Raw genomic sequence first — 21,282 nt, forward strand, 5'->3', positions numbered from 1 at the left:
AACCTCCTGCTTCCCTTCCTGGCAGGAATCAAAGAATCCCTTAGAGAAGGGCTGGGGGAGGAGCCACTGGTTACGTCCATTCTTGCCTCTCTATGAGTCTTATCTTGGCAGGCTAATGTGTGCATACATAACCTACATGGACCAAAACAGCACCCACAAATCACCACTCCCCTTACATAAGTGATTAATAAATGCTTTTAAAATTCATCTATTCATATAGTCAGGCAGGCAGGCAGTCATTATCCCACTTTCCAGTTCTGGAACCATTGCTTCCAGAGATGGTGGGTGGGCTTAACTACTTCCCTAGAGTCCCCTTCACTGTTCACCTCACTTTGTAAATCAAAGTATCCCTCCCTGCCCACCATTCCTTCTGTATCTTGTCTCTATTAGAATGCTTCTGTTTTTGTAAAGCATGCTACTCACTTTCCAACCAAGGGATGATGGATTCATGATACAGAATGAAAACTACACTTTTGGACACTGGAAAGGTGTGGATTTAGGCTTTTTTATTTATTCATTTCATCTCTAATTAAACTGATTTTTTAAGACAAAAATCAACTGCAAATTACAATAAAGTTGGATAGCAGCTTCAAACAACAGAAACAAAATCATTCAAACAAATTCAGTTTCTCAATACAGTTCATGATAGTTGTAGCTGTGAAGGATTTTTACACACACACACACATACACTCACATACACTGTCATCATCATCATTGATCAGAAAGAAAATGGGAAGCAGGTGCATGAAACCAGGGAAGAAGGGGTTAGAAAAGAAGGCTGTGGACTGGATCCTGGAGAGCTCATCAGCCAGTCACCTGGTGTTTCTACCCAATCTGCTTTCTGTTCCTGTGTCCAGTCTCAATTGTTCTCCATTTAATCAGTTCTGGTCAAAACCTCAGCTCCAGTCTCCTCATTTTCACCATCCTCTGTGTGTGAGAACAAGCCATAGCTATCAGACATTACTCTTCTCCCTGCTGCCACGTCCTAGTAAGTAAGGGGCAGTCCTGACCAACGTGTGCATGTCAGACAACATGGTCTCCCAGGGCAGGGCTTCTTCCTCCTGTAGCTGCCCAGGCTCCACTGTGATGTCTCATGTTTCTGGAAGGACCTGCAGCTCTGGTCGACTTACCCCCATGACGCTAGACTTCAGTCTTCCTGCATGTCTCAGACATCTGTGGGGGAGGAGTTACATTCCCCAAAGGCATCACTGGTTCCAGAAAGAACTCATTTGTACAATTTTATAGAGGACCGTGGTGGAAGTATTACTTCATGAAATAGTGAGAACCAATAGACAGGAGGGAAATCATTTATAGAAAGCTTAGCCTGACTTGCCAGATCACACTGAGGGCATTTAAGGATGAAGCTGGGAAGGTGACCACAAATATGAAAAGTTAAAGAGATATCCCACGATCATTTTGCCTTGGTTTAAATTTTATTTTTATCTTGAATTTAACAAAAAAATTTAAAGTGAGGGGAGGGAAAATGCCCATGTACAAAAAAAAAACCCAAAATAAGAATCTATGGGAAACTGAACCTTTATAGTAAATGGAAATATATCCTTACATACATATGTATATCTATTCATATATATGTTTACTAACACATAGAAGCAGCAGTATCTAGAATTTATTAAACATCTATGTGCTGGGCCCCATGCTAAGTACTAGGGATACAAAGAAAGATTAAAAGATAGTCCTTGTTTTGCAGAAACTCATAGTCTATTGGGGAAAAAAAAGCCAAGAACTACGTACATAGAAAATCCATACAGTATAAAAGGGAGAGAATCTCATTGGGAAGCTTATAACTCTAACACACACACACACAGTGTGCGTATTGTGTCTAGACAATAATTTGGATCATTAATCACATGAGGCGAGGAGACTGGGTTGGATTTCCTTTAGAAAATTGCAGTAAAGTTTTATTTTTTTTTTAAGTGACTCCAAGCTTTCCCTTGAATCAAAGACCTGTCTTTTTAATATTGCCTTCCCTGTCTGTCCCTCAATTTCCTCATCTGTAATAGGAGGGGGTTAGATTAGGTGGCCTCTCAGTTCCCTTGCAGCTGTGGCTCAGGGATTCCATGAGTCAAGAATGAAGGAGAATTGATGGAGAGTGCCCATGCAGTAGCAACGGTTCCAGAAGAAGGTCCCCAGTATGTTGGATGGCGTCTGTATGGGGGATTTGCAGTGCCCCCGGACCAGGCGGCACATTGGCTAGGAAGGCATGGGTCTGCTGCAATCTTTGATGGAGGAAGCACATAACCAGGTGAGATGTGAGGTCCAGCTGAGTAATGAAATAAGGAATCTAGTGAAAAGAGAGTGGGGCTTGGAGACAATATCAAAGCAACCACAACAATGAAATAATACTAATTTAGAAGAAGGACATTGATCTAGTGCTTTACGTTTGCAAGGCACTTTACAAATATCTCATTGGATCCTCCCAACAATCCTGGGAAACAAGTGCTATTATCCCCATTTTACAGATGAGGAAACTGAGGCAGGTGACTTCAGTCCATCTCAAGGCTAACCCCTGGAGCGGCACTCGAGCAACCCTATTCTAGCCAGTCTCCTCCATCACACTCTTTATTAACAGCCATGGTTACACAGTAAGTATCTGAGGTTAGACTTCAATGTGGGTCTTCCTGACCCCAAGTCCATCAAGCACGAAAAATCACATTTACAAAATTTAGTTTCTGCAGAATCATAGAAAGTCATTTGAACTTGTTGACCCTCAGGTTATCATCAAAAAAATGGGAAAATAAGTCTTATTCAGTCCATGTCCATTGAACAAAACTGATTGCTTCTCAACTCTCTAAGCATTCCAGGAGACACAATTACTACCCAAGATTTCCCTTTTCCATTTAATCTAGATGTTCTAGAGTCTTCTCTCCTTGAAGCCCTAATCATAGTTCCCAAGAAAAAGAAAATGTTTTCTTTAGCCTTTGTTAAAAAATTTAAATTAAATTTATTTTCTCCCCCTTCTACTCATCCCCTGCACCCCCCAAACCTCTCTTTTCTAACACACATAGCCACATAAATCATTTCTAACTCACAAAGCCACATAGGCCCTGTCCAAGGACGATCTGTCTCTGTCTGCACCTGGAGCCCACGGGCTCTGTGTCAGGAGGTGGGGGCCCACTCCGCCCTCAGCCCTCCGTCCTCTGCCCTTCACCTTGCTCCTGTGTCATCCTGAGATGTTCAGCTGTTTCCTGTCGTATACACTGCTCTCCCAGTTCTGGTCCCTTGGCTTGGCCTCGGTTCCTTGCCAGCCCTGCCACTGTCCTTCTGTCCCAGGCAGTTCTCCTAGGAGCAGTTTGGATCCCTCACTCAGATTTATTAGGTGTGCCTCTGGAGAAGGCAGAGGGGCCTCCACAGGCTGGGGGTGGATGTTGGGGGTGGGTGAGGAATGTGTCTGCAACATCGATGATTTGGCTCCTCTTCTAGCCTCTAATGACTCAGCAGACCGGCCATTTCTATGCCTTGTAGAATTACAAAGGGCATAACATCCTCGTCCATTCGCCTGCTGGAGAATAATGGAGTGGGGAAAGAAGAAAAGGGCAGTCATTTGAATTTGTTTCTGAGTTTCTTTTCCAAAGGATGGGCAGAAGGCGGTTGCCAGGAGTCTGTGCTAGTCCTGGAGAGTGAATCCTTTCCCTGGGCTGAGGACTCAGTGCCTGGGCTCTCGTTTCAGGCCTTAAGAAAGGATCCAGCCAAGCTGCTCTACCTTTGGCCAGTTAGGGGGCAGAGCTTTTCACCCGTTAGCAGGAAACAATGATGCCTTCCTGATGCAATTGGCCCCAGCGCTGGCTGAGGTGAAAGCCTTGGTGGACGGAAGGTCCCGGGACCCAGGAGAAACCTGTAGAACACAGAGGGAGGAAGAGCACCAAGTGGCCTGATTCAGTACTGGCTGGGGGCCATTGCTGTTGCTGGCGGTGGCAGGAGAATTTTTCCATGCAGAGAGAGAGGAAAACTGAACTCAGGTTTCCCACAGGCATGGGCCATTTTTGTGCAGGCTGTCTGGACCCTGGCATTTCCCAGTGGGCAGCAGTGACCTTTACGCTCTTAGGGCTGGACAAATCATAAGAAGAGGCAGAATTGTAATGTGAACGGTTAACATCGGGTGACACTTATGTGCCTAATGCAGGAACATACAGCTGGAACTATGTGCTGGCAAGCTAACCTTGGGACGCTGCCATTGAAAAGAGGCGTGCTTTCTCCAGTGGGGGAAGGGAAAAGAGGGGGGCTCTTTTCCAGAAATCCAGATAGGATTCTGGAAATAGCACTTGCCATGGTGCCCACCATCCCCATGCTTTACTTGTTTCTGCCATTGGCTCCCTGCCTGCCCCAAGAAATCCCTGTCTCCAGCATTCCATTGTCCCTTATAGAATCTTCTCCACTGCCCCGTGAGGGGGCAAGGGCCAGGCTGCTCCCTCTCCCAATGCGATTGCACCCAGGTGTCTTCTAAGTCAAGATGCCCTCCAATTGTTTTGTTCTCCCTACCTGCATGCTGATTACTTAAATACCCTCTCTCAAATACTTCCCCTGCAAACTTTACTCCAACATTTTCCTGAAATTTCACCATTAGAAAGTCATTCCTTTGGGTGGACACTGAACTTCCTGTTAATGTGCATCTATCCATTGGAGAGGATGGCTGGGAGTGTAGGGTGATTGGAAGTGGGGAGCGAGTCCCTAAACCCATATGGTCACCAAGCATTGTCATGCTGATCTTTATTTAGCTCCAACAAAAAATATGCAGAGTGACTCAGAATAATAAATAAACGTCCCATCTGTAGACCGTATAAATAGTCTCACAAATATCCATCTCACTCTTTTTTAAACATACGTGTGTGCTGTCTTTAAGAAAATGTCAATCCTTTCAAAGCAGGCAATGAACTCATGATATCTTTTTGTCAATCAACAGCTACAAATAGTATAGTTGTTATTATGATTTGAGTACATCTAATCCATTTTTTTATCTTAAAAAGAGGTATTAATACTTGAAAGGATTAGGAACTACCCTCAAGTTATTATCAGAATAGCTAAGGGGTGGAAGAAAGTGAGAGATCAAGGCAAGAGAAGCATGTGGATGAAGGAAATGTGGGAAAAGTTCTCAAGAGGCAGAGGAACCATCCCACCTAATTCTAGAACTCTGTTCTTCCTTTCATGGGCCACAGATGGCTGTCATCTCTGGAATTAGACTTCTCTCCTGATCACACTAATCTCAACCTGATTTCTTGGTCTTTAGAATGCCAACCAAGGTTAACTTTTTTTTTTTAGGGCAATTGGGGTTAAGTGACTTGCCCAGGGTCACACGGCTAGTTTGTGTGTGTGTGTGTGTGTGTGTGTGTGTGTGTGTGTGTGTGTGTGTGTATTAAGTGTCTGAGGCCGGATCCAAACCCAGGTCCTCCTGACTTTGGGGCTGGTGCTCTATTCACTGGGCCACCTAGCCACCCAAACAAGATTAACTTGTTAAAAAAAAAAAGACAAAGAAATTTTTCAAGATAAATTTTATTGATAATTTTTGTTTTTTAAATCATCTACAATTCCTATTGCAACACCCCCCCCCACATAAACACATCCATATACACACAGCCATCCCTTATGAAAATGGAATTGAACTTCCATAAATCTAACCAACATATGGAAACAGCCTGCCATTATATGCAGAATCACTCACCCATAGCCCTCCCCCCACTTTGCAAACACAATGAGGGAGGGGGTTTCTTCTTATCTTGGGGGCCAAGCTTGGTCCATATAATTTCACAACATCGTTTTGATTGACTGTTATCATTCTTTGCATTCACGTTGTGTTTTCTTGGTTCTGCTTACTCCACTTTGCATTATTTCATATTTCTATGTTTATTATGCAGTAATATTCCACTGGGGGCAGCTAGGTGGTGCAGAGGATAGGCCTGAAAATCAGGAAGACTCATTTTCCTCAGATACTAGCTGTGTGAGCCTGGGCAAGTCACTTCACCCTGTTTGCCTGCTTTCTCATCTATAAAACGAGCTGCAGAAGGAAATAGCAAACTGCTCCAGTGTCTTTGCAAAGAACTCCCCCCCCCCCCACCAAAAAAGAGGTCACAAAGACTCAGATACTATTGAAAAAACTGAACAACTACAACATTCTACTGACTTTTCTGGTGGATCTATCACAATGTTAACTCACGGAGCTAGTGACCCTCTAAATCCCTAGAATATGTTCAAATAAACTGCTCTATGATCAGATTTTGTCTATCCTGTGCTTGGAAAGTTGATTTTTTGAACCCAAATGTGGGCCTTTGCATTTATTTCTATTTAATTTAATCTCTCTAGACTCATCTTCCCCACAGACCTTTCTGAATTTTGCCTTTGTTATTCAGTATGTTGACTTTCCCTTCCTTAACATCTTCTACCCACGAGAATCCTGCTGCCTGTGTCTTTAACCAAGGCACTGATAAAAATCTTAACAGCTTAGGGCCAAGCACAGATCCCTGGGGCTTTGCCAAGTGCAATACCTTGCATAAAATAGTTGCTCAATAAATATTTGATGTTTGATGAATGATCTATCATTATAATCTGTAATGATTCCTGTTGCTTGGGGTGAATTTTTTCCCCAAAGTATAAAAATAGCCTATAACGTATATGATCTCTAATTTATCTTTTTAACGAGCAGAACACACCCCAGTCTAAAACTGGAATTGAGGTAGCATGAGCTAGTGAGCAGAGCCCTGGCCTTGGAATCGGGAAGCCGGGTTTGAATCCTCCCTAAAACCCTTACCAGCTCGAGTCCCACTTGTCCTTGGCTCTGTGACTTTGAGCAAGTCACTTCCTATCTCTGTTTCTCATCTATAAAGTGAGGGGGTTAGATTAGATGGCCCCTAAGGTCCCTTCCAGCTCAAAATCTGTAATTCTGTGAATTCTCTCATAGAATCAAATAATGTCATGTCTGAGCAGACATCTGCCCAACTCTCCACTTTACAAGCAAGGAAACTGAAGGCCAGAGAGGTTAAGGGTCGGCCTGCCAGTGCTTATATAGATTGGACGGGTGGAAGGGAAGGTGCTTGGCCTTAAAGTCATGAAGATCTGGGGTTGAAGCTCATCCTGGTCACTTAACCCTGGACAAGTGCTGTTGATGTTTAAACCTTATGAGGTTAAAAAAAATAGATTAGATTCAATTACAATTGAATGAATAAATCTCCCCCATCTGAATTCAAACTCTGAAGCCCAAGGTAAAATGTTCTGTTTATTCATGCTCAATCTCATCTTGGTCATAAAGCCGCTCACATTCACGAGGAGCTTTAGTATTTGCAAAGCACTTTTCATAGGTTATCTCATTGATCAGAAAGAACAGCCCTGGGAGGGAGCTGCTATTATTATCTCTGCTTATCTGGATAATGAGACTGAGGCTAAGAAAGGCTGAGTGAGTTGACTGTGGCCACCAAGCCAACAAATGTCTGAGGGAGGACTGGACTGGATGTCTTTCTGACCCTAGGTTCGACACTCTATCCATTTTGCCATTGATTCACAGAAGTCAAATACTGGAAGGAGATCTCGAGCTATGTTAAGAAGCATGGTTTCCAAGAACAGGCAGTTGGTGCTCCCACCATATATTCTTCCCTGGTCAGACGGTGTCTGAGGTGTTATGTTCAGCTTCAGTTATCATAACTGAGGAAGGGCATGAATGAATCAGAGGCCGTCCAGGGAAGGCACATCCCGCTTGACTGTACTCCTTAGAATTCTCTGTCATGACCCCAAGACCCTCATTACTGGGCACCAGGGAGCACTTTGGTTTGGAAAGCTACCCAGATGGAGAATGTAAAGAACTAGATTGACTTTCTCTCTCCAAAAAGTTTTAATTCCCTCCCAGGCTAACCCTTCATATCCTGGGCCACCAAATGGCTTCAGAATTTCTCTTTTTAACCAAATGTTTACTTGTCAGTAGAATAAGCATTTATTATGTGATTAATGAATGCATAGCTTAGTATTGGCATCTGAGAGATATATTAATTTGAGATGAAAGATGCCTGCCTTCAGGGAGTTTATACTCCTCTCTTAAAAGTGTATGTCAGAGTTATCACATTGTTGTCCAGAGGCTATCTACGAAAATAAAAATGTCTATGGTCTAGCTTTGGCACACCATGCCGGATGGATGGCACTGTAGTTCCCCAATGTCATATTCAGACTCACCTGCTATTCAGTCACTGCCTGTTTCCTTATAAACCTCCCCCAGTGAGATAGGATTAGACATATATCAGTGTAAAAGTTCATGTAATTGCTACAGAATGGAAGGGATATGGCAAGAAATACAAATCAACCATCATCCTTTTCCCCAACTTCCCAAATTTCCAGGGAATGTAAACTGGGAACCCCTTGGGACATTCCCTTAAGAGGAATGTGAACTCTTAGTGTCTTAACATAATGGACACCTAATTAACGTCTTTTGAATCAAATTAATTTGGATCAATTCAGTATAGTCATATAGCAGAACTGGAAAAGTGAGTTTACAATGTCAGTCTCTGCACATGCTACCATCTGCTGTGCTAGAGTAGAGCCAGAAAGTCAGTCCCAGAGCCTCAAGGAAGAGAAGATTTTTCATCTTGGCACCAGATCTGTAAGATTCTGGAGTCTTACACCTCTGGCTTCTCAGGAGAAGAAGCCCAGCTGGAAATCTGTCCACAACCGAGGCTTCCTAGGGTGGAAGAGGGAAATCCTCCTGTTAGTAGGGGCAGAAATTAGGCATGGCTTTGAGGAATCTTCTTTGGATCCAAGAAAATGTTATCCTCCCCTTCTTCCAACATGCTCTATGAATCTTGTTTATCTCTCTCCTGAGAATTCTCACCCAGCCTCCCACCAGACTTTCTGCATTTGCTTCCTTCAAACAGTCCATGGCCAGGAAGCATCATTGCCAGCTTCATTTCCTATGGGTTTTTGAGAGATGTGAGCTCCCAAGGAGAACAAGTTCTTCATCCAGAAATGATCAGCCAATTAATCCTAGATATTTGTGGTCCTCATTCTGCTCTTGAGAAATCCCTTTTTAGAATCACCACCTCAATTTCTGAGTTACCCTAAAGTTCTTCTCTTTTCTGTTGGGCCACTCTTTCGTGACCTCCTCAGCTCACATTCAAAGATCATTTCTAGATACATCTATATCTCTAGCCCTTATCTAGGTCCTGAGTCCCACATTGCCACCCTACTGAGGGATGTTTCTTTGATGTTCCATAGATACAGAATTTATTGCTTTTCCTCCAATGTACCATCATTCTTCTAACCACCCAGGTTTTCAACATCAGAATCATTCTTAACTTTCTGTAGGGTAATGTACTTACTCACAGTTTGTTAGTCTTGCCACATCCATTTCTACGACCTCTTTCTCCAATCTCTCCCCTTCTCTCCACTGACATGTCTGCAGTCCTGGTCCAAGCCCTCATCACCTCTCACCTGGAGTACTCTGGGAGTCTCCTGATTGGTCTCCTGGCATCCAGACTCTCCCCTATTCTGTCTATCGCCATCCCATAGCTGCCACATTGATACTCCCCAAACCCAGCTCCAACAATGTCCCACTGCTCCCTTCAGGGGGGCCCTCAGATTAGCTACAAATGCCTCTGCTTGTTTTTTGTCCCCTTTGTACTCTGACTCCACCCATCTTTGCAGACTGATTTCATATTACACCCCTCCATGCATTTTGTACATTGTGATCAAATTAGCCTGTCCATGGATCACAGTACACAACATTCCCTCTTTCTCCTAGTGTGAGTTTGTCTAGGCATCCTATTTATCAGAGGCTACCCCCCCCCACACACACACCTTATGACTTGCCTTCAAGGGCTCCCTCCTACTAAAGTATTTTTCTGAATCCATCCAGATGAGCCCCTACCCCCAATCGTTTGTATTGATTTTGTCTACCTTGCCGTTTTATCTATGCACACATCATTTCCCTTTAGTAGAATGTGTCTTCCTTGAGAGCAAGGACTATTTCATTTTTGCCTTTGAAAATGAAATGCATGGTAAAGAGCCCAGTACACAGTAGGCATTTTATAAATGCTTGCTGAATTGAATTTATGATGAAAAAAGAGGAACTAAATGATTTGTATAAACAGATAGTCACCTTCCCAGGGAAATATTCAGCCAAACACTTCCCTGGCACAAACACACCAAGCTGGTGGTTATACACTATTGAGGGCAGCCCCAGAGAGGGGATCAATGAGGCAAGCTGAGCTTAGCTAAGGTCACCCTTGAAGGGGCCCCAGAAGACGCAAATAGTCACACTTCACATAAATTACATAACTCATAGCTAAAAACAATTTCAATTCATTGGCATTTGATTCCATCTACGATCTCTCTGAGGTTGGGTTACAGGATCACAGATGGTACAAGGAGAGATTTTTGGAAGCCAGAGAATCCAACCTCTTCATTTTATAGGAGAAGAAACTGAAGTGTGGCGAGGTTACCGAAGTGATTTGTCCGAAGTCACACCGCACACTCCCGTTTCATAGATGAGAAAACTGAGGCTCAGGGAGCTTTAGACAGTAATAAGAGCTGACATTTGGGGCAGGGGGAGGAATAGGGTCTAAGCCTGTGATTGAATTAGCACAGGGCTCTATTGGATGAGGACAGGCACTTTACCAATGGAGGCTGGCACTTTCTCTCCAATGTGTCTCATCTCTGGGAGTTGCTTAGAGTCCTGAGCATGCTTTGTGTGCTTGGTTCAGTCACTCAGTGCCCTCAATAGACCTCTTCACACAAAGGATGGGAAATGACTTCCTGAGTGTGTTGTACCAGGGGCCGCACATTGCAGAGACAGAATGACAAGCTGGGTCTTCCTGCCTTCAAGGCCAGCTCTCCATCTGGGATCTGCTGCCTCTTTAAGGTTAACAAACCCATTAATATACATGGTGTTCCAAAAGTTAGCACAGTTATAAGCCATTAAAGCTATTTAATTATATTATCTATTGTGCAAAATATTAATATATAATGTTATAATATATTGATATACATTTAGTAATCATGCTATAAAAACTACTTAAGCTATTATAGACTTAAAATTGCACTAAGACTTTTGGGATACTCTGGGGGAGAGTACTACAAGTATCATCATTTACATTTTACAAAAGGGGAAACTGAGATTTTGAGAGGTTAAGTAATTTTCCCAATATCAAACAGCTAGGGCATGTTAAAGCCCAAATTTGAACCTAGGACCTTGAGGACAGTCCACTGACCCATTAGTATTTCTCATTCCATAGAACTTTAGGGGGAACTACCGCTGTAACCAGGGTTGGGCAACTAGGGATTTGTCCTAGGATGCAAGGGCTAGCAGCACTTAAACTTATTCAACAGCATTAAGACAACTGAAATAGCGGTAAATTATTAATTAAATTAAGTAATTAATCGTTATTAAAATTATTAATTAAAACAGGAAGCTGCCAGGTAGTTCATTCCTTTTACAGGCATCCTAAGTGAATGAGGTCCTCCACCCCCCGCCCAAGCAGACAAGCTAGGCTGTGTTCTGGGATCTCTCCACATTCCCTGCACTCACTCTCTGGAGCTGCTGGAAAGGCTTGCGTGTTCTTTCTCACACATCCACTACCATGCTTGAGGCAGTCTCCCTTCTTTTCTCTGCCTCTCAGAATCCCTGGAGTCCTTCAAATCTCTGCTTAGACACTGCCTCCTCCATGAAGCCCTTTCTGATCTCCTCAGGTTCTGGAGCTCCCTCCCAGATCTACCCTGCATGGACAGGGCACATGTTCAGTGTGTTCTTACATATGGACATCTTGGCCCCCCCTTAGATGCTAACTTTTGTCAAGGCAGAGAGACCTTTCCACTTTTGTACTCCTATCTCTAGGCAATAATGTGGTATCTGGCACACAGCCGCTGTTTAACCAACCTCTTGGTTGACTGATCACCAAGTAGTTTTATTGGGAACATTGAAGTGGTGGGGGCATTTCATACTGCTTCTTCCAGGCACAAAAATGCCAGTTATGTCCTTGGCTGGGAGTAGAGAGAAAAACAGCATGAGGTTCAGGGAGATTATCAGGAACACAAAGAATTTCACAGCATCAAAGACCTGCAAAGTGACCTCATTGGCCATCAAATCCAGCTTCTCCCTGACTGAGATTCCTGGCTAAACTTGAGTGCTGTCTGTGTTACCTAGGGTGAGCCATTCAGATTCTTTGGGTCTCAGTTTCCTCATCTATAAAATGAGAGGCCTGGCCCAGCTGGTCCATGAGGTCCCTTCCAGCTCTCGGACCAGGATCTGATGATTTTATACCTATCCTTGTTGCATTTCCCATAATTCAATACAGCCAACACTGAATCTAATTGAGATATATTTTGTATCTTTAATCTGTCATCTGGTGTATAAGCTTTCTTTGTGGCTTTGTGCCATTCGCAAATTGGGGTTTGGGGAATTGTTGTTTATTTGTTTTATTGATGACTGTTTTCTATGGTACAGTTATTTCTCTATCTACTTCTCCAACCCACTTGCACATTCCCTTTCACCAAGAAAGGCCATTTTGCTAAATTAACCAACAAAGAGACTGCATCTGCCGGTCTATGCAATGTCCTACATAAATTATTCTGCACTCACTGTCTCCCACCTCTCAACAAAAATGACCTTCAATTGGATAACTGTGCCATCTATGCCTTTAGCCAAGTCATTAATAAGAATGGCCCAAAGCCAACAGCAATGGCCTTCGGAGCTCCATTAGCGACCTTCTTCCACGTTGACATTGAGAAATTACTATCTGCGGGTTTGGACTCAAATAGAAACAGGGCCACTAATCCATTCAGGCAGCTAAGTGGTGCCATAGTGCACAGGGTTCCAGGCCTGGCATCAGGGAGACTCATCTCAGTGAGTTCAAATCTGGTCCCAGGCATATACTAGCTGTGAGACCCTGGGCAAGTCACTTAACCCCATTTGCCCCAGTTTCCTTACCTCTAAAATGATCTGGAGAAGAGAATAGCTAGCTATCCCAGCATCTTTGCCCAGAAAATCCCAAGTGGGGTCACAAAGAGTCTGACACAACTGAAAGAACTCACTGAAAATAGCAAGCGTGAGCAGTGAAGTGGCATGGGAGACTGAGCACTGGGCTTGACATCTGGAAGACTTGTCTTTGTGCATTCAAATACAGCTTCAGACAGCTGAGTGGCCCAGTGGAGAGAGGGCTGGGCCTGGAGTCATGGAGGCTCATTTTTGTGAGTTCAAATCTGGCTCCAGACATTTACTAGCTGGGTGACCCTAGGCGAGTCACAACTTCTTTTTGCCTCAGTTTCCTCATATGTAAAATGAGCCGGAGAAGGAAACAACGGAACCACTCCAGCATCTTCTCCATGAAATACCCAAATGAGGTTATGAAGAGTCCACCACAACTCAAGCGACAGGACAGCAACAATCTCTACCTAAGGATTCCGGCGGCCACATGCTGACTTAGTCCTGTAATATTGCAATATTATCGGTATTTCATTGTACTTTTCCTTAGTTTATTAAGCATTTCCCAGTCTCGTTTAGTCTGGCTTGGCCACACTGGGGAGAATGGTGGGCCACAAGTCTGATGTCTCTGATGGAGGTCACAGATTCTGTGTCACAAATTTCCATCTTTTCCTGCTGGAATAACTCAAGAAACTTTGTCAAATGCTTGTTAAAGTCTAGGTAAATGAAATCGATGGTGTTCTCCTGATCTAATGGTCCAGTAACCCTGTTTGAAAAGAAGGAAGTTAGGTGAGTTTGTGTTGGCCCATTTTCCTTATGCCTTTTCTCCACACTCACTAAGCATTCTTCCACCAATGCATTCTAGAGTTTTGCCAGGAATCAAAGTTAAGTCCACTGGCCTGGAGTGGTAGGTCTCTCCCTCCCTTTTTACCCCATTTCTTTGTAAAGTAGATGATGTGTGTAGCTTCATGAGAGCACTGGACTATGTCAGCCAGGAACCCTAGGTAGCGTTCCAGGTCTGTGATTAACCAATTGTATGACCTTGGTCAAGGTGGCTAACCCCGGATGGACCTCATGTTCCTCCCTAGTAAAGTGAAGGGGATGTGTAAGGCTCTTTTGGGTCAGTGCCTCCATTCTAGATCCTTCAGGACAGTGGCTTATGGTTTAAAGCATTTACTTGTATTTCCTTAGGACAGATGGGGGTGAGCTAAGGGGATAGATCCATTTATTGGTTAATCGTTCAGAGATGCCCGCATTGGACTGGGTAGAGTTGGGGTCATTAGCATCATGTCCAAACAGGTTTGAGGGAACCTCCATTTCAAGGCAGGCTGGAGCAGTCTTTGGGGTGCTAGCCAATGACTGAAGCCTTCCCTTGATGGCTCTAGACAGTGCCAAGCTGGGACAACATTGGGAAAGATTGGTAGCAGCCCCCCTCATTCCCTCTCCTTTCTTTGCCTCCTGCCTCCTCTACCCCCTCCAGCCTCCATAATCTCCTCCTTCCAATCTATCCTTAATATATGTCAATCAAAACAGTGCTTCTTAAGCATAGATGAATCATATTACTTCTCTGCTCAAAATATGGAGGGGCTCCCTACTCTTTTGCCTGGCATTCAAGGCCTTCCTTATCTAGCCTTATAACCCACTGCTTACGGCATTATAGAACCTGAGATCTAAAGCTGAAAAGAATCTTAGAGGTCATTGAATTCCCCATATTATAGAAGAGGAAGTTGAGGTTCAATGACTTGCTGAAGGCCACACATAGGATCACAGATGGAGCTGGAAGAAACTGTAGAGGTTGTTGAATCTGAACCCCTCCCCTCCCACTTTACAGTTGAGGAAAGTGAGGTCTATTGAGGTTCAAGGTCAGGTAGGTAGTAAGGATCAGGCATGGATGCTTTCTAATATTCCACTCTACCTTCCTCTCCTCTCCACATGTTTAATACTTTAACAAAACTGGAAAAGTTCCTGTTCCTGGAACATGGACTATTTTCCCACCTCCATGACTTTGCTCATGCTGTCCCTCCACCTGTAACACATTCTCTTCACCTGTTGAATTCCCACTTATCCTTGAAAGTTCAGCTCAAACACCATGCCCCCCATCCCACCCCCTTTCAAATGAGAGCCTTACCCTGATTGCCCCTCATGGTAATGATTCTCCCCATTGTAATGTCCCTGGCTCTCAGCTTTGCACTTCGGTAATACATGGATTTGCCTGCCTCTGACATTGCCTACCTGAGTGACCCTGATCAAGTCACTTAGTCTGGACCTCAGTTTTATAACTTGTAAAATTAAGTGGTTGAAAGAAGGAAATAAACATTTAATGGGCACCTACACCATGCTAAGAACTTCACAAGTGTTATTTTATTCTCACAATAACCTTGGGAGGCAGGTGCTATTATTAACTCTATTTTACAGATGAGAAAACTGAGGCAGCCAGAAGTGTCACACAGCTAGTAAGTTAAACTAGATGGTCCCTAATGCCTTTTCCAGCTTAGCTCTATGACCCCATGATACATGTGTTTATGTCTCATCCCTCTGATGCAGAGTAAATTCTATGAGAACATGGACTCTTGTCTACACTGGCATCTGCCCCCACTGCTTAGCACAGTTCTATTAGCAACACATAGCAGAAAGTTCAATAAATATTTGGTAAGTAAATACTGTCCTTGGGTGCCTCTACCCCTTTCCTCTGCATTTCTGTATCCCTTCCAGACCACAGCAATGCTCGAGCCCAGGAATTTTTTTTTTAAGCAATTGGGGTTAAGTAACTTGCTCAAGGTTACACGGTCAGTTATTTCTGGGTGTGGTGTGAAGTATCAGAGCCCAGGTCATCCTGACTCTGGGGCCGGTGCTGTTACTCGCTGTGCTACCTGGCCGCCCCTAGCCCAGGAATTCTTAACCCTTTGGGATCCTGGGTCCCTTTGACAGCCTGGGGAAGTCTATGGACCCCTTCTCATGTTTTGAAATGTCTCAGATGTAGCACCTGCCTTCTAGTGACTCAGATTCTTCATCACTAAAATGAGAGGGTTGTGCTGCAAGGGCTTCTGGTCTGTGACCCTATGGACAGTTTAAACCACACAGAAGGCATTGCTGGAAGTCCTCCCCAGCCCCAGCCCCAGCCCCTACAAGCTATTTGAATTTTTTATGTTCCCCCAAACTACTTATGACACCTCATTAATGAAAAGTTCCTATATCCTGTCCTTACTTCCAGGCAATGTTCTTCTAATTTTCAAAGAAACTTTAGCAGGAAACCATGTCCCATGAACAACAAACCTGAAGACTGAAAATAGATGAACAGTGTTTAATACGATAATTTTATAAATCTTGGAACAAAATTAGTCCAACACATCAGAGTCAGGAGGACCTAGGGTGGAGGGCTGTTTGTGATGCACACTGGTCATGTGACTCCAGGCATCTCCCAGAGTTTCAGGCCATTTTATGGATGACAAGTTACTGGGAAGGCATCAGTTGGCACTGGTCGAGGAAATTTCTTCCCCAGCAGTTCTCTAAATCAGTGATATCACTGGAACAACTTTTAAAAACGATGATTAGCAGTGCTCTGCAATTTTCTCCAAACAATAGAATCCTCTTTCCTCCTCTCATACAATCGTGGGCCCAATTCACTCTTGTAATGTTCATGGAATTTAAGATCTTCCCAACCCATTAATAGGCCTCTTGTGGAGTCCATTAAGGGAAGATTATTTGGGGGAGGCTTGCTTATAGGAAGGCTTTCACACCTTTTGTTTATTTCTTATTAGGCCCTGTAATGGGAATGCAAATTTGGAAGATCTTCCCTGCCCCTAGGCTAAAGTGCACCAGAAGCCTGGGGAGGGAGGCTTGTTTTTCAGTAGATACTTTTTGATTGGCCAGTGGGTCAATAAGGTTGTTACATTCTCTGAGCCAGGAGAAGGCTATATAAGCCCTGATGTGTAGCTTTGTTTTGGGCCTCACTTTGAGAAATGTTCTGTGATTTGATCTGAATTCTGGGAAGCTGTTGTTGAGAGTCCCCCGGCTTTGAAAAACCCAGATGTGGAAACCCAGATGTTGACTGGGTATGGATGTAATGGCTGGACAGTTTGGAAAGCTGTCTACTTGATCTGTTTCTGTCTTGATAATTCTGCCTGTATACTTTGAAGTTCGGGGTGCTGACCTTTTTGCCCTGAACAAGGTAAACGATATATGGTCTGACTGATTAAAGTAAGCTTGTTAACCCATTTTGAGTTGCTTTCCTTTAACAAAGCAGATCCAGGAACCTGTGGTAGTGGCAAACCCTGAGGACGTGCTTGGGGTGCTTGCCGCTACAGGCCCTGAGTCACAAGGGCTGTGATACCTTCTGGCTTGACAACTGTATATATACTCTGAGTTAGTATTTTGCTTTGGGGGCTCGCTTATGAAAAGGATCTTGTGCTTTCCTGGTTGAGATTCTGAGTGGCCATATGTTCAGAGCCCCCCAACTGCTCAGATGTAAAGGCTCTCTCCATCGAAGGATGTATGTAAAGTGCGTAGTTAAGTTAGGCAGTCAGAGCCCTGTCTGTTGGTCTTTATTTCTCTGCTTGTATTTTCTGTTTGTATTTTCCCTGAATTTCAGGGTGCTGACTTTTCCCCTGAACTAGTGAATGTAATTGAAAAAGATTGTTGCAGGGGCGGCCAGGTAGCACAGCAAGTAAGAGCACCGGCTCCAGTGTTGAGAAGACCTGGAGAACGAATCCCGGGCTCAGACACTTGGCACCCACCCAGAAACATCTGGCCGTGTAACCTTGAGCAAGTTACTTAACCCCAATTGCTTAGGGGCGGCCAGGTGGCTCAGCGAGTAAGAACACTGGCTTCAGTGTCGGGATGACCTGGATCAAATCCGGGCTCAGATACTTAGCACCACACCCAGAAATAACTGGCCGTGTAACCTTGAGCAAGTTACTTAACCCCGATTGCTTTTAAAAAAAAAAAAAAAAAGAAAAAGATTGTTGCCCCTTTCAACAGCTCTCTTTCCTAGCAAAGCAGATCTGAGAGTCTGTGCCAGCCACCATCCTGGGGGTGCCAGTGTGGTTGCTGATACAACTGCCCACTCCCAGCTTTTGCCCAAGATACAGAGACTTATTGATGAGCTCTATTGGGTTGCTCTTTCAGCAGCAGAGCATATTTTCAGAAGCAGAGCATATTCTCAACAAGAAACATTGTTCAAACACTCTGTTTTCCCTATGTGGAAAGTGGTGTCTAACTCTTTGGAGACTTGGGATCTCATTCTGGAGGCCCTGCAGTATTCCTGGGCTTGAGACAATAAACACAACATCATTTGCAAAGAGTCTGGAGGACCATATTACAAATTCTGATCCTATGAATGAAAGAATAAATTTTCACAGGGATATTTTTTAAACTATTAAAAAATCTACATAAAACCAAAAGCAAGTATCATGTCCAAGGGTAATATACTAGGATGAATGTATGAATAAAACAAGGATGTCCATTTTCACTGATATCATTATATATAGTTCTAGAAATTCTAGTAATAGCAATAAAACATGAGAAAGAAATTAAAAGCACAAAGATAGACAACATGGGAGCAAAACTATCTCTACTTGCTAATGACATAATGATCTTCTTATAATATCCCAGGGAATCATCAAAGAAACTCATTGAGACACGTAACAAGATTCAGCAAATTTTCATGGTACATAATAAACTCACAAAAGTCAACTGCATTTTCATATAACAATTTAAAAATTCTCAGGGCAACAATAGAAAGGCACATCCATTCAAAATAACTACACAATATATGAAATATTTGTGTCAATGTCCCAAAGCACAGTCAATATTTTTATAAATTTAATTACAAAAATGTTCCATAAGGAAGTAAAAAACAATTTAAATAGCTGGAGGAACATTTAGTGTTCCTGGCTGGGACATACCAATACATTATAAATAACAGTGTTATCACAGTTAATTTATAGATTTAATGCTGTACCAATCAAACTACCAAAGGAATATTTATAAAACTAAAACAAACAGTAACAGAACTTACTGGAGGAACTAAAGGTTGAGAATATCAAAGGAAATACTGAAAATAGGAATGAAGAGAGATAAAAGGTCTAGACCTAAAATTATATTATAAAACAATAATCACCAAAAACATTTGGTTTCAGTATAAAAATAAAGAAGTTGTTGATTGATGAAATATATTAGACTAATTATTAGATTAATAGTTTAATAAAATAATGGAACTCAATAACCCAATATCTGATAAATCCCCAAATACATTACCTAGGAAATAGCTCTAACTGACAAGTAGATGTAGGTTTGGACCAACATTTTACATCACATTCCATAATTAATTCAAAATGGTATATGATATGAATATTAAAGGTGATATCATTAAAAATAAAAAATAATAATTCATATATCTTTAGGTAGGAGTTGAATTCTTAACCAAACAAATGATAAAGGTAATTACAAAAGATAGATAATTTTGATTATATGAAATTGGAAAACTTCTACACAAAAAAACCCAATACAGATAAGATAAAGAAGGAAGAAGTTGATTGAGGAAAATCTTTGTATGAAATATTTCTGATAAAAGTCTGACATCCAAGACATATAATAGTAAACTAAAAGAAATATAGGAGGTCAAAATTCATTCCTCAATACAGAAAGATATGAACAAACAGTTTTTAAAAGAAACATCACAAATAATTAACAATTGCATAAAAGAATATTTCAAATCACTAATAAAAGGAGAAATATAAATAAAAACCACCTAAGGTTTTACCTTGCTTCCAGAAAGTTGGAAAAGACAGCAAAAGTTTGGGAATAGTCGTTGCTGTTTGTCCTTCATTCTCAAAGAGGACCATGACATCGGGAAGGTGATGCTATGACTTGCAAGGGAATTGGATTTAAGTGAGGGAGGGCTGTGCAATGTCACCAGCTTCACTTTTTCCTCTGGAGTCATCTGGGTCCAGTGGCCAATACTGATCAGGATAACTGGAGATGGTCCCCAATGTTGTTGGAGAGAGGTTGTGGAAAGAGAGTGCAACCATTCTGGAAAGCAATTTAGAATGATGTAAATAAGGAGAAGAGGACAAAAAAGCAGGTGAGAGGCCCTCAAGATCATGCTATTTGAACATGTTTGACCTAGAACAGAGAAGGCAGCGCAGAGACATAGTAGAGATTTCCTTTAACAACTCCAGCATTTTCTTTCTATCTCATTCTATGATTGTAGCACATCTCTTCTCCATCAACATTCTGTTCTGATCATTCTCCATTGTGGTAGCGTATGTGCCCAAGTTTCCCTTTACAACAAATTTATTCATTTAACATCAATATGCTTCTTGTTATTTTGTAAGGACAAAAGCCCTTGAATATCACTTTCTCTGAAGAACCGCAGTCTCAGGTCATTCAAAGAGCTATGGCAAAGTACATGGTGGATGACATTTGACTGAGACATATTACCAAGAAAGATTACTCAAAGAAATGGCATAAAGAATATGATCAGAGAAGTGCATGATTAGAAAATGAGGTGTACCAAGAATGTATGAGAATGAAGAAAAATCAATAGATATCCTTCATGCTCCCCTGGTATCTGTGAAGTATCAACAGTTCTAGAAAAAGGCCCCCAGTTGAGTAGACATGGAAGGACATGGACAAGAGTCATGCAGAAAGATAAAGCACAAAGAATCATTATCTGAGCCCACTAGAGTTAGTGCTTACATCAGTGAGTTCATAAATCCATGGGTGTATTTTTTTTAAAGTTAATTAACCAATCAATAAATATTTATTAAGCACCTACTATATACCAGGCTGGTGTTACAAAAAGAGGCAAAAAAAAAAATAGTCCCTGCACTCAAGGAGTTTGTGATCTCAAAGTTATTAAAATATGCCCAATTGTGTAGACATAAAAGGTAGGCAGTTGAAGAAAATGCTTTCAATTATTATTACTTTCACACAGTCAAACCAAACATCTCTGGAGTTGTTTTGGAGAAAGGAAGAGTGGGGAATATAGGTAGAAAAGGTAGGACTCTCTAAGACTCCCTGGTCTATAACCAAGAATAGTCCAGGTAGTCAGAGTGCCTTGTTTCTACACTAGATGGAACCTTGAGGAGGGCGGGAGGAAAGAGAAAGGAAGGAAAAAAGGAAGGAAGGAAGAAAAATAAAGCAAGAGCAAAAGAAAGAAAGGAAAAAGGAAGGAAGGAAAGAAGGAATAAGGAAGGAAGGGAGAGGGAAGGAGAAATAGAGGAAGAAAGAAAGAAGGAAGAGAGGAAAGAAGGAAGGGAAAAAGGAAGAAAAATAAAGAAACAAAGAACAAATGAAAGAAAGGAAAAAGGAAGGAAAGAAAAAGAAAGAGAAAAAGGAAAGGGAAGGGAAGGGAAGGGAAGGGAAGGGAAGGGAAG

General features: G+C 42.4%; 3 long non-coding RNA genes across 3 annotated transcripts in view; all 3 read right to left on the bottom strand.

The window, feature by feature from the left end:
* Positions 1 to 484: 484 nt before the first annotated feature.
* Positions 485 to 3,869, bottom strand: LOC138165264 (uncharacterized). Its single transcript, XR_011169316.1, has 3 exons — positions 3,170 to 3,869; positions 1,131 to 2,281; positions 485 to 927 (listed from the first exon to the last, which is right to left on the bottom strand). It is a non-coding gene; the product is annotated as an uncharacterized lncRNA (long non-coding RNA).
* Positions 3,870 to 8,230: 4,361 nt separating this feature from the next.
* LOC138165158 (uncharacterized) lies at positions 8,231 to 9,567 on the bottom strand. Its single transcript, XR_011169281.1, has 2 exons — positions 9,310 to 9,567; positions 8,231 to 8,668 (listed from the first exon to the last, which is right to left on the bottom strand). It is a non-coding gene; the product is annotated as an uncharacterized lncRNA (long non-coding RNA).
* Positions 9,568 to 12,278: 2,711 nt separating this feature from the next.
* Positions 12,279 to 21,282, bottom strand: part of LOC138165159 (uncharacterized) — a 9,170-nt gene continuing 166 nt past the window's right edge. Inside the window, exons 2-3 of the long non-coding RNA XR_011169282.1 lie at positions 19,665 to 19,933; positions 12,279 to 13,670 (exon numbers count right to left, since the gene is read on the bottom strand). This is a non-coding gene — a long non-coding RNA (uncharacterized lncRNA). The remainder of the gene's footprint in view (positions 13,671 to 19,664; positions 19,934 to 21,282) is intronic.

Source organism: Petaurus breviceps, unplaced genomic scaffold (genome assembly GCF_028583685.1).
Source record: "Petaurus breviceps papuanus isolate PSGF00001 unplaced genomic scaffold, PetGlider_PUasm1.0 208, whole genome shotgun sequence".
Classification (NCBI taxonomy): Eukaryota; Metazoa; Chordata; class Mammalia; order Diprotodontia; family Petauridae; genus Petaurus; species Petaurus breviceps.